Here is a 14,464-nt window from a genome sequence, read left to right as displayed (position 1 = left end):
TGAGTTATTAATCTCATCGTGGTGATATCTTGGCTCCAATTTCATTTTTTTGCTTGGACCACCATATTTCTTCTCTTTCTGAATGCTAAAGGGCGTATCTGCTCGCCATAGTCTCTTCCACCTCCGTTTTCGTGGTGGGCTTAACTATGGTAGCTCTGATCTCCTTTTTTTGTTTGGTCAATGCATGATTCCTACTGATGGGATCGTCGGAGCTGCTGATGTGTGCGAGGTGGTGTACGAAATACTATTATTGTTTACTACGAAATACGACAAAATATTACACAAGTTTTATTTGTTTATTTATGGGATATACCTAAACCTTGCTACAACACTATAGGCAGTGTACCTAATCGTAGAGTAGTATAGTTTTTAGTAAGTCCGGTTCGTTCCACAGGGAGCTAGTGATTACGTACTATATTTTTAACAACTATATTTATATAAAATATATATAATTATAGGTAGTAATAATATTATATAAAAGGGGGGTTTTTGTAGAGACCCGTCCTAATCTATCTGGACGAATACATTACATTTGGTTACATCGCGAGGTACCTTGAAGAGACCTGTCCTAGTCCATCTGGACGAATACTTTACATTTGGTTACATCGTGAGGTACTTGACCTCTATATGATACATTTTACAAACATTGCATTCGTTTTTAAAAGACAAACATTCATTTCATCGAAAGTTGACGACATGCATACCATTTCATAATATATCCAACTATAATTGACTTAATAATAATCTTGATGAACTCAACGAATCGAATGCAACCTCTTTTGAAATATGTCATGAATGACTCCAAGTAATATCTCTAAAATGAGCAAATGCACAGCGGAAGATTTCTTTCATACCTGAGAATAAACATGCTTTAAAGTGTCAACCAAAAGGTTGGTGAGTTCATTAGTTTAACATAAATAATCATTTCCATCATTTTAATAGACCACAAGATTTTCATTTCCATATCTCATAAAAATACGTCCCATGCATAGAGACAAAAATAATCATTCATATGGATTGAACACCTGGTAACCGACATTAACAAGATGCATATAAGAATATCCCCTATCATTCCGGGACATCCATCGGACATGATAAAACAACATCGAAGTACTAAAGCATCCGCTACAACGGATGGGGTTTGTTGGGCCCAATAGATATATCTTTAGGATTCGCGTCAATTAGTAGACTGGTTTACTAATTCTTAGGTTACAAAGTAAAAGGGGCATATTCGGCTTCGATCATTCAACCATATAATGTAGTTTTGATTACTTATGTCTATTTCGTAAAACATTTATAAAAGCAGCGCATGTATTCTCAGTCCCAAAAATATATATTGCAAAAGCATTTAAAAAGGGAGTAATGAAACTCACGATACTGTATTTTGTAGTAAAAATACATATGACGACATTTGAACAATGCAGGGTTGGCCTCGGATTCACGAACATATATCATTTGTGTATATATTAAAACCTATAATAACAATTAAGCAAGTACATATATTAATATTAATATACTTAATAATTTGTATAGGATATTAATGAATAAATTAGTTATAACTAGTTTATATTCTTTAGATAAATAATTAATATTTATATATATGATTATATTAAAATATGTTTATCCATCATATGTAATTTAATTAATATTTTATAATAATAAGATTTCATTTAAAAACAATATGTAATATTAATATAGTTATGATACATGTAAAAATATATTTTTATATAAATATCATTTGTTTGTTAAAATTATAATAATACTAAAATAATGATAATAATAATAATTCATTGTAACTTAATCATTTTCATGATATTATTTGTATATATATTCTTTATGTTTGTAAACATAATAATAATAATGTTAATAATTATAATAATGATAATAATATTATTAATAATAATGTGTTAATGATAATAGTAAAAATAATAATACTTAATACTTTAATAATAATAATAATAATTCTAACTATTTTATTACTAATAATAATATTAATAATAATAATAATAATACTTATGTTTATAATAATAATTCTAATATTTATAATGATACTAGTACCAATATTAATGAATGTGATAATAAATTTTATTATGTTCGTAATAATAATAATCGTAATCATAATAATGATATTAATACTAAACTTATAAAAATAATAATAATAATAATAATAATAATAATAATAATAATAATAATAATAATAATAATAATAATAATAATAATAATAATAATAATAATAATAATAATAATAATAATAATAATAATAATAATAATAATAATAAATAGATAGATAACTACATCAAGGAAGTAGCCCTTAAAAATGCCCAAGTCCGGGTTTGAACCCGCGACGTCCCGCTAACCCGATAACAACCTAAACGTCTTCGATTCATCAACATAATTCATAACCTCACGATCATCAATAATGATCATCAATATCTTAATCGATTATCATCATCATTAACTTATTATTTCGAGTATCATTATTCATTATCATATCATATATCATATATTATATGTCATATATCATATATCATCATGTGTAACATCACCACGACATCATCATGCTTATCATAACTTGACCCGTTCATCATCTCGATCATTTATATAATTAACATGTACGAACCCGTTATCATATTCATTATACTTTTATCATCATCATCTATCCTCATACTATCATAATGCCATCATCATCGTTAACTAGTATTTCGTATATCATTAACACGAAAATTTATCATCATCTTTATCATCTACTCGCCATCATTATCATCAAAATACATCTTCATCATAGAATTATGATCATAACCATAAGCATCATCATAATTCTTATCATCATTCTTTCATTATCATAATCATCTACTTTATTATTAACTAATTATTATCAAATTATCATCATCATCCACTAATTATTCCACAATCATCACTCCCTAATATCCTTCTTATGATCATACTCATATCGCCATTATCATTATAGTCCGGCTCAATGAAACAGAATTTTGTAACACATTACCAGCCCAACAACACTAATAAACTTATCGGTCCAATTAAATAGAATTCCTGCGGCCCAACACATAATAGGCCTGCGGCCTGGGTTCCTCTCCGTAGTAAGAAAAAAAAAATAGTCGTTTGCATACAGGGTATATAAGTTGGCACGAATTAAAAAGGGATAAATGGTCCACCATTTTCTTTAACTAGAAAGTGGGGAGCATAACCATATAAATAAAAAAAATCGATGGTGATGTTTTTATATTGAACCAAATCAGATAACTAACAGCTGTAACATTCTCCACATCCATATTCCACTATCATAATTAACTTTATCATCATTAGAGCATCAATCATGAGTGGGTTTGGTTTGAGTTTAAGATAAAGAAAGCAAGAAAACAGGAACTTAACGAGTAGCAGTAGCACAGTAGCCGCAATCGTGGTGTTTGGCTTGTGTTTGAGACTTGAGACTCGACAGAAAAATAAAACATAAGTGTTGTAGCAATAACCAGATTAGCAGTGATCGAAGGAGGGGTTTTTGAATGATAATTTTTGTGGAGTTCTTCGGACAACCATCATTCTGGTAGTAGCGAACAGAAGGCATAAACAGAATCCATGGTTATCGAAAAGTTGCAGGTGGTTTTCACTGTTTGAAGTAGAAAAAGAAAGTGAAGCAATATGTTGTGGCAACGATGGTTATTGACGATGATGTTGTAGTGGTGTTGGCGGTTGTAGGTGTTTAAGGTGGTGTCGTTTGAAGATTCATGCTGTAATGACGATGAAGGTGATGGTGTGCCAAGGTAGTGGTTGTTTGATGATGTAGTTGTGGTGGTGATTGGTGTTGTAGTGGAACAAAGTGGTGATGGTACTCCGGGTGGTCGAAGAAGAAGAAGTGTGAGACTAGTGGGTGGTGATCTTATGTGTATGCACTTGTATAAATATATAGCAAATATACATCTATAATTTCTATCTCTGTAAATTGTTTAAGAATTAAGATTGAGATAGATTGAGATATTTGTGAAAGATGTCAAAAGCAAAAAGTAACACAGTATCCAAATTTTAATTCTCGTGAACTTAATTTAGTGGAGTGGTTTGCAATCTCTATCTCCCTTTCATTCAATCTACACATAATACAATAATTAATTATAATATTAATAATAATTAATAATAATAATATAATTATAATAATTAAATATTAATTTGAAATTGAAAGATAACTAAAAGTTAGATAACACAATAAGCAGGAATTCATTTGGTTTATTCTACCGATACCTTACTCACGGAGTGTATATTGTACTCCGTTGTTACTCAGTGGCGGATAAAAGTCTTCGAAAAAATCCCAAATTTTTAGATTAACTATATTTATTTATTTTGGTCATTATGGTATAGAATTCGATCATTAATTCTTTAAAATTATTAAATAAAAGTTAAATCAACTGTCCGCGCTCGATCCTGAGTAAAATATAAAAAGTTCTAAAATTTAACTAATAGTTCCTAAATATATTTTTAACAAGCCTATAATTTATATAACTCATTTTTCGATCACCGTTTATTTTAAAATTATATAAGTTTGAATTTAACTTGCTTAATATCAATCGGAACATCAAACGAGTATTACAATCATTTAATATTTTTTTTATATACTTTATTTATATATAGGGATATATTTTAAATAATAATTATTATAATATCCTATTTTTATTTTATTAATTTTTAATAATAACAACATATAATACTTTAAATTATATTTCAAATTATTATTTATATATACATACACACATATCTATTTATAATTAATTGTTCGTGAATCGTCGAGAGCTGTCGAAGGTCAATTGAATATATGAAACAGTTCAAAATTTTTAAGACTCAAACTTACAGACTTTGCTTATCGTGTCGAATTCATATAAAGATTAAGTTTAAATTTGGTCAAAAAATTTCGGGTCGTCACATACTTGACCTCTATATGATACATTTTACAAACATTACATTCGTTTTTAAAAGACAAACTTTCATTTCATCGAAAGTTGACGGCATGCATACCATTTCATAATATATCCAACTATAATTGACTTAATAATAATCTTGTTGAACTCAATGACTTGAATGCAACGTCTTTTGAAATATGTCATGAATGACTCCAAGTAATATCTCTAAAATGAGTAAATGCACAGCGGAAGATTTCTTTTATACCTGAGAATAAACATGCTTTCAAGTGTGAACCAAAAGGTTGGTGAGTTCATAAGTTTTTCGTAAACTATAAAATTCATCATTTTGATAGACCACAAGATTCAAATACAGTACACCTATCTCGTGTACAAAACTATTTTCATAAATCTTAGTAACCGTACACATATCTCGTGTACAAAAATATCATACACATAACATGGGTATAAAATCATTCTCTCGATACATAACATTCACTTTTCATTCATTTCTTGGCTTGGTAACCGACCTTAACATATAATGCGCATAAATAATATCCCCAAAAACAGAACATCTCATCTGTATAATATATAAACCTCGAAGTACTAAACACCACGCCCACTAGCTCTTCTGTCTAGTGAACATTCTGGGTGGGGGTGTTAAACCCGGTAGCTACCTTTAGGATTCGCGTGAATTAGGGCCATACCCGATTCTAATTCTTAGGTTACCAAGCAATAATAATCAGGGGAAAAATATTCACAACAATTAGTGGCAATTATCACGTCCAACTAATTCAATAATAATCCACAGAACTTCTGTCTGCATAATAATTCATTCGAGGAATGTTTTGCTTGTGTCTATCTCGTCAAACATTTATAAAAGCATTTCATGTATTCGCAGTTCAAAATATATTTCAAAAACATTTAATAAAGCAGTTATAAAAACAGCGCATGTATTCCCAGTCCCAAAAATGTAAAGAGTAAAAGGGAGTAAATGAACTCACCTAATGTATTTTGTAGTAAAAATACATATGACTATATTGAACAATGCAAGGTTGGCCTCGGATTCACGAACCTCAAAAATGAATTTCCAATAAAAAGAATGGCCCATGCGTGGATCGAACCCGAGACCTCTCGATAACCCGCTAACACCCTAGACCATTGAGCTGCTGCATTAATTCTGGCTAAAATCATATCCTAATTTTATTTAAACTACATTTTCTGTTTTACTTCATCTTCTACATAACCATAATCATAACAGCCCAAATGATCTTATCAGCGAAAATATTTGGTTGTTTTAAGATTTGTAATTGAAATATAAACGATCTGCAATGGGTGAGTGTGATTTACATACCAGAAGAAAAACAAAGAAAAATAAAATAAACTGCAGCTGCATCCATCGATGAACTCAAGTATTGATTTCGAAATTTGGACATTTTTAGGCTATGCTTTCTTCATGAAATAATCTTCAAATCACTTCTATAAACTTTATCAAACATCAATTTAACTTAAAACAACCATATGAACTCGAATTTTAAAGAAGAACAACTGTTTGACTTTTAATTCAAAAGAGTTGACTCGCTAAATTTGGATTCGATATGTAAAATTGAAGATTCAGAATTTTCAGAAAGATTAAACGAAACATTCCTAACACAATACCATTTACAGATTTTGAAATCTAAATCGGAATTGTTCAATTTGAAAAATGGTAGCAAAACAGAGAATATCGTGCGTGTTCTTTAAAATTTAATTTGATTTTTTTCTTTCTTTTTGTTTGAAATTGCATTAGTTGCGTGTTATACAAAGATTATCAGATATCATTCCCACATAATTGACTCTTTTACCTTTGTTTTGTAGCTTGGATTGCTCGACATCAAAAATTCTGTCAGAGAAAGAAATATTAAAAATAAAATCAACTTTAATCTGTTCTTGTTTGTTATAGAAACGTTTGGAATCAAATTGTACTAGCTGGGAGGCACAAAACAAATTAGGCTACAGATTGGAAAACAATTGGAACCAGGATCACGTAATTTTTATATATATACTTGTATTAAAGCGTATTTATATATTTATATATAAATATATATATCTGTATTGTATCTATATCTGCATATATCCATCCGTATTTTATGTATGTAAATCTATTTGATTATAATTTGTAATTTTCATATATCTGTATCTATACCAGTATTTGTATATCTATTTCTATATATAATTATATAATTGAATTTTATATATAAATATTTATATATATCTGATTTCATAATAAATAGATATGTTAATAATAATACTAATAATAATAATAATGATAATAATAATAATAATAATAATAATAATAATAATAATAATAATAATAATAATAATAATAATAATAATAATAATAATAATAATAATAATAATAATAATAATACTATATAATGACAATGATATTAACCAAAAATGATAATAGTATTGTAATTGATACATTTTTATAATAATAATGATAACTTATAATTATCACAATAATTTTTAATGTTAATGACAATTATAAAAGTAATAATATTAGTAAGAATATTAGTATTAATAATAATAACTAATAATATTTGAATTATATTTGAATTATAATTTTAATCATTCTTATACTAATATTTATTTTCAAAACCTTTATTTTGAGAATCCTAACCTTAAATTTATTAGACTTTTAGTATTTACAATTAAAAAATAATAATAATAATAACACAAATATTGACACTCTTATTAATAATGATGATAAAGATAATAATTATATTATTTCAACAACTAGATTTTGATTTGTAATCAAATTTACTTTGTTAATATTACATTTTATTATTGATATAATACTTGATGATTATATAATATATACTATGTATTTGCTTATCATATACATTTTAATATATACATATAATCAATAATTGTGTATAGAAATCATGTATGTTCACACGATTATATATACATCATATATATATTATTAATTATATAGAAATCATTCATTCATATATATATATATATATATATATATATATATATATATATATATATATATATATATATATATATTCATTCTAATAGCAACTTTACTATTCTACATATTATTTTACATTTTTTAATTCTAGTGATTAAATTTGTATTTTATATATACGTTTTTATTTACAATCATAGTTCGTGAATCGTCGGGATTAGTCAAGGTCACATGTATACATGAACACAATTCAAAGTTTTTGAGACTTCAATATTACAGACTTTGCTTATCGTGTCGAATTCATATCAAGATTAAGTTTAAATTTGATCGAAAATTTCCGGGTCGTCACAGTTTTACCGTTTAATGACCGGTTTGTCGATTTTATATTTTTAAGCGTAATGATAAATGACAATAATTAAAGTGTGTAAAATAAATAACGATAAATAAATGACGATAAATAAAATTGCGAATAATAAAATGACAATAATTAAAAGTACGATAAGAAATACAATAAATGAATTATGCTTATTTAAACTTCCGTAATCATGATGTTTGACATTTTAATTTTAATTAATTGTTACCCGGGTTAATTGTCCTTTGTCCTGGTTTATTTGATACCTATTTGATTTTTGTCCATAATAGTCCATCGGTCATAAATATAAAATGCTCGTCAAATTAACCTTACTTCCGAAGTCAAATATTCCAACTAATTAGGGATTTAAACTGTAACAAGATTTTAATACTTTGTTAACAATTACACCAATTATCCTTGTATGTAATTCACCCCTGTTTTAATTAGTCCATGATACATTAATTTATTCACTTGGCCATAATGAATAATCAATTACCCAATCCAATTGATTAACTAAATGATTGTAAACGATGTCGTATAAACGTCACTAAATAGGACATTTGTAATCAATTTAATAATTATTAGATTAACTAATTTGAAGATAGGTTCGACAGGTTCCAATGAGTTTTCATTCAATTAGACAATACCCCCACATATTAATAGTCAATGGTCCAATGTTCACAAGTGTCGGTCTTTTGTCCAAACCCTAATTATGGTACAAAATCCAATAACCCCATCTTAATATTTAGTCCAACATCACGATTATTTCGGCTCAAATAAGCATAATAATAACTTAGTTACGAGACATTAATTTAAAAAGGAAGAACATAGCTTACAGTGATTATTTATCGCGTAGCGTTACACGGACAGAGTTTCGACTTTAAAACCCGTAAAACATTTCTTACAATAACCTTATTATTATTAACTTAAATTAAAATTAAAATTATAATATAAATATAAATTATAAATATAGAGAGAAAGAAAAAATTGAATTAATCAATCTGGTGTACGTTGATCGAGCAAAATTCCCTGGCTTCTATAGGAATTTTGGGACCAGGCAGCTCCGTGATTGCGATACATTTTTGCCTCTGAGCTCCGCGATTGCGGAGGTTCGAAATCCAGCTCATCCAATAAATACAAAACGTGGGCTGCTGAATAAATATATAATATAATCGTTACCTTACATCTTCAGAGGTGGAGGCAAAGGTTTTTTTTTTTTTGGAACGGCAGTAGGTGGAGGCGGAGGAAAAAAGAAGGCAGAACAAAGGTGTTGTGATGTTGACTGTGTTGATTTCCATTTTTATAGATTTCCATTTTTGTGTTGTTAGGTTTTAATGAAGTTAGGGCTGATGAAGTTAGGGTGTTCTGATGAGTAAGGTTTGAGTGTTAAAGTTTGGGTTTGATTTTGTTTTGTATGATTACGTTTTTCGGCAACAAAATTGGTACCTTATGTCACATTTCTGGCCACTCTGATAACTTGGGACTTGACAAAATCGGTGCCTTATGTAGAAAATCAAGTTTTAGATTTTAGATTTTTTTTGGGTTAGTAAAGAATTTGATTTTATGATTTTTGATAATCTCGGAAAAAAGTTGAAAAATAAGGATGAAAATGAAAGAAGCTGAGGGTAGAAGATGAAGGAAGGTGAAGAACTAGTTAAATGACTCGCGAATTCACGGGTTTGGTTAAAAGCTATTGTGATGAATTGCTACTTTGTTAGAAACTTGGAAATATTAATAGCAAAATTAACATTGTAGCAAAGCGGTATTCATATACTATACTCAAAATCCTCCAAATAGTCACAACAGGCACACACACATAAGAAAGCTCACATTCAGAAATGAGTTTCACTAACTGAAAATATTTGAAAATATTGGACAAAAATACAGAATAAATGTTTCTTTTGTCAAAACAGAACCAACAACCTGTGTCAAGAAGTAAATCATATAACACTATAATTAGTTTATACTTGGTATATGTAAATAATTAATGACTATACAAAAGTGAACCTTCTCATGCCTATCATCATATATAGGTACAATATACTAAGAACCCCACAACTCAAGATGATGTTATATTGCCACAACAAAAATGATAGATTTTTGTAATGATCTTTTCTGCTTCCAAATATGCACTAATATAGATTTTCTCAATGATCTTTTCTCCTTCCAAATCTATTCTAATAAGTTCAAATGCTTATAATAAGACAAAATCACTTGGATTTTAAACCCAATATTTACACACTTTCTTAGTACAATCCTGCAAAATACAATAACATAAATTAACACTTTTAATGCAAATGCTTTAAACCTAAAACAACTTAAATCATTAATCACTATAAATTTGATTCAGTTTCATTAAAACCAATACAAATTAGACAAATTTATGAGCAATTGATTCATAAATTAAATGGATTTTGATACAAAAGGAGATTTGATGAAATGTAATATATACTCAACCAAACTTTGATTTGCATATATATGTTTCTGCTATTTAAAGTAGTAGTAATCACATTCATGGTTCAGGCAGGACATTCATAAATTAAGATAGACAAAAAGGACAATACGATGTAAAATGAGATTTCTTTTAAATTGGAAAATAAGTCTTCCAAGTTAGCTTTCAAAAACGAAATTACTTATTTTATATTACCCTTGAATACTTGGTCTAGTTGCAGCTAATATGAAAGTAGAACTAATTAATCATATAGATTTTGAATATATTAATCCACACACCAAAAACTAATTATTGTACAATCAAATTTATAGTAGTATAAGCCACATCAAGTTACATCTCTAACGCCTATCTATCATGCTACATCTCTAACGGCAATATATTACACAACACATATCAGAATATACTCTTAAGTAAACCAAGTTTAGTAACTTAAGTACCAAACTTCCAGCTTAAAGCAACATAAATGTAGAAAAAAGGGATCTATTTTTTTTTTTTTTTTTTTTTTTTGGGTAAAGGGTGAGTAAGGTTTTTTATTGAACAGCCACGAACGGCACGATAACATATATGTTCCAGGAGTAAGTATAGTATTAAGCAATGTAAGATATTGTGAATGTAGCACATCTAGAAAACATATCACAATAACATCAGAATGGTAGATCTACTATTAATTAACAGCCTCAACTTGTAAAACTTCAAACATATTCAAGGAATTATTCAGGTGAAATGGACGTGAGTGAATGCAACACATGAAAGGTACCTTTATCTTGTAAACTGTAACTGGGAAGATGATTCTTTAAACCAAGATTAGCTCAAAGCAACACATGAAAACCTGTCAAATTAAATAAATCCACAAAATTAGCCCCTTTTCACTTGGACGTTTCATCAAACACTTAGTGTGCGTTGTGCAGTGTTAATAAAAAAATACAGAACCCGTCAAAAGTTAATACCTCTGTAACATCCAAACTCTCATCAATTACTCATTTTGGTCAGTTTGTGTTTAGATATCACTCCAATTTCTAGTGTCCTACGCTTACCGCTCTTAGTTAGGCACCTGTAAATATATGTTCATCTGGAGCACTATCAGCTGCTTAGGACAGTGGTGGTTGGTGGCTCACCACCAAGTTGGTGGTAGCCACTAGACGCCTCTTCCCTGTGGTGGTTCTCCTCTTCTGCATCTCTCTGTGGTCGTCAGCAAGTTTCGTTGGTGGTGACTAGCGGTTTATGGTGATTTGTGGTGACGTCATTGAAATGTCCCGTTCTTATTGATTAAAAACGTTCCATATTAATTGATTTCATTGCGAGGTTTTGACCTCTATATGAGACGTTTTTCAAAGACTGCATTCATTTTTAAAACAAACCATAACCTTTATTTCATAAATAAAGGTTTAAAAAGCTTTACGTAGATTATCAAATAATGATAATCTAAAATATCCTGTTTACACACGACCATTACATAATGGTTTACAATACAAATATGTTACATCGAAATCAGTTTCTTGAATGCAGTTTTTACACAATATCATACAAACATGGACTCCAAATCTTGTCCTTATTTTAGTATGCAACAGCGGAAGCTCTTAATATTCACCTGAGAATAAACATGCTTTAAACGTCAACAAAAATGTTGGTGAGTTATAGGTTTAACCTATATATATCAAATCGTAACAATAGACCACAAGATTTCATATTTCAATACACATCTCATACATAGAGATAAAAATCATTCATATGGTGAACACCTGGTAACCGACATTAACAAGATGCATATATAAGAATATCCCCATCATTCCGGGACACCCTTCGGATATGATATAAATTTCGAAGTACTAAAGCATCCGGTACTTTGGATGGGGTTTGTTAGGCCCAATAGATCTATCTTTAGGATTCGCGTCAATTAGGGTGTGTGTTCCCTAATTCTTAGATTACCAGACTTAATAAAAAGGGGCATATTCGATTTCGATAATTCAACCATAGAATGTAGTTTCACGTACTTGTGTCTATTTTGTAAATCATTTATAAAACCTGCATGTATTCTCATCCCAAAAATATTAGATTTTAAAAGTGGGACTATAACTCACTTTCACAGATTTTTACTTCGTCGGGAAGTAAGACTTGGTCACTGGTTGATTCACGAACCTATAACAATATATACATATGTATCAAAGTATGTTCAAAATATATTTACAACACTTTTAATATATTTTGATGTTTTAAGTTTATTAAGTCAGCTGTCCTCGTTAATAACCTACAACTAGTTGTCCACAGTTAGATGTACAGAAATAAATCGATAAATATTATCTTGAATCAATCCACGACCCAGTGTATACGTATCTCAGTATTGATCACAACTCAAACTATATATATTTTGGAATCAATCTCAACCCTGTATAGCTAACTCCAACATTCACATATAGAGTGTCTATGGTTGTTCCGAAATATATATAGATGTGTCGACATGATAGGTCGAAACATTGTATACGTGTCTATGGTATCTCAAGATTACATAATATACAATACACGTTGATTAAGTTATGGTTGGAATAGATTTGTTACCAATTTTCACGTAGCTAAAATGAGAAAAATTATCCAATCTTGTTTTACCCATAACTTCTTCATTTTAAATCCGTTTTGAGTGAATAAAATTGCTATGGTTTCATATTGAACTCTATTTTATGAATCTAAACAGAAAAAGTATAGGTTTATAGTCGGAAAAATAAGTTACAAGTCATTTTTGTAAAGGTAGTCATTTCAGTCGAAAGAACGACGTCTAGATGACCATTTTAGAAAACATACTTCCACTTTGAGTTTAACCATAATTTTTGGATATAGTTTCATGTTCATAATAAAAATCATTTTCTCAGAATAACAACTTTTAAATCAAAGTTTATCATAGTTTTTAATTAACTAACCCAAAACAGCCCGCGGTGTTACTACGACGGCGTAAATCCGATTTTACGATTTTTTTCTTGTTTCCAGGTTTTAAATCATTAAGTTAAAATATCATATAGATATAGAACATGTGTTTAGTTAATTTTAAAAGTCAAGTTAGAAGGATTAACTTTTGTTTGCGAACAAGTTTAGAATTAACTAAACTATGTTCTAGTGATTACGAGTTTAAACCTTCGAATAAGATAGTTTTATATATATGAATCGAATGATGTTATGAACATCATTACTACCTCAAGTTTAGTAGGTAAACCTACTGGAAGTGACAAGAAATGATCTAGCTTCAAAGGATCTTGGATGGCTTGAAAGTTCTTGAAGTAGGATCATGACACAAAAACAAGTTCAAGTAAGATTTTTACTCGAATTAAGATAGTTTATAGTTATAGAAATTGAATCAAAGTTTGAATATGAATATTACCTTGAATAAGAAAGATAACCTACTGTATATAACAAAGGTTTCTTGATCTTAGATGATTACTTGGAATGGATTAGAAAGCTTGGAAGTAAATTAGTAAACTTGAAGGGATTTTTGAAGTGTTCTTGAAGTGTGCTTCCTATGATGATTATAGCTTGATTCTTGAAGTGATTTTTGATGAAGATGATGATTAACTACTGGAAAAATACGTTCATAATAGTGTGTGTGTGTTGAGAGAGAATTAGAAAGAGAATTGGAAGTGAAATGGAGTGAATGATGAGTGGTAATTGGTGAGTGGTGAGTGGGGTTAAAAGGAGTTCTAGTTAGTTGACTAGCTCATGGTAGAAGTTAAAATTGATTAGTCATACATGACATAATCAAGAGTAGAATCCCATGCTAGTTCCTATTGGTATATACCCATAGTAAGTACGTTTTGAAG

This window comes from Rutidosis leptorrhynchoides, chromosome 9, assembly GCF_046630445.1.
Source record: "Rutidosis leptorrhynchoides isolate AG116_Rl617_1_P2 chromosome 9, CSIRO_AGI_Rlap_v1, whole genome shotgun sequence".
In the NCBI taxonomy this organism is placed as follows: Eukaryota; Viridiplantae; Streptophyta; class Magnoliopsida; order Asterales; family Asteraceae; genus Rutidosis; species Rutidosis leptorrhynchoides.
Note: the sequence above shows the minus strand (reverse complement) of the source record.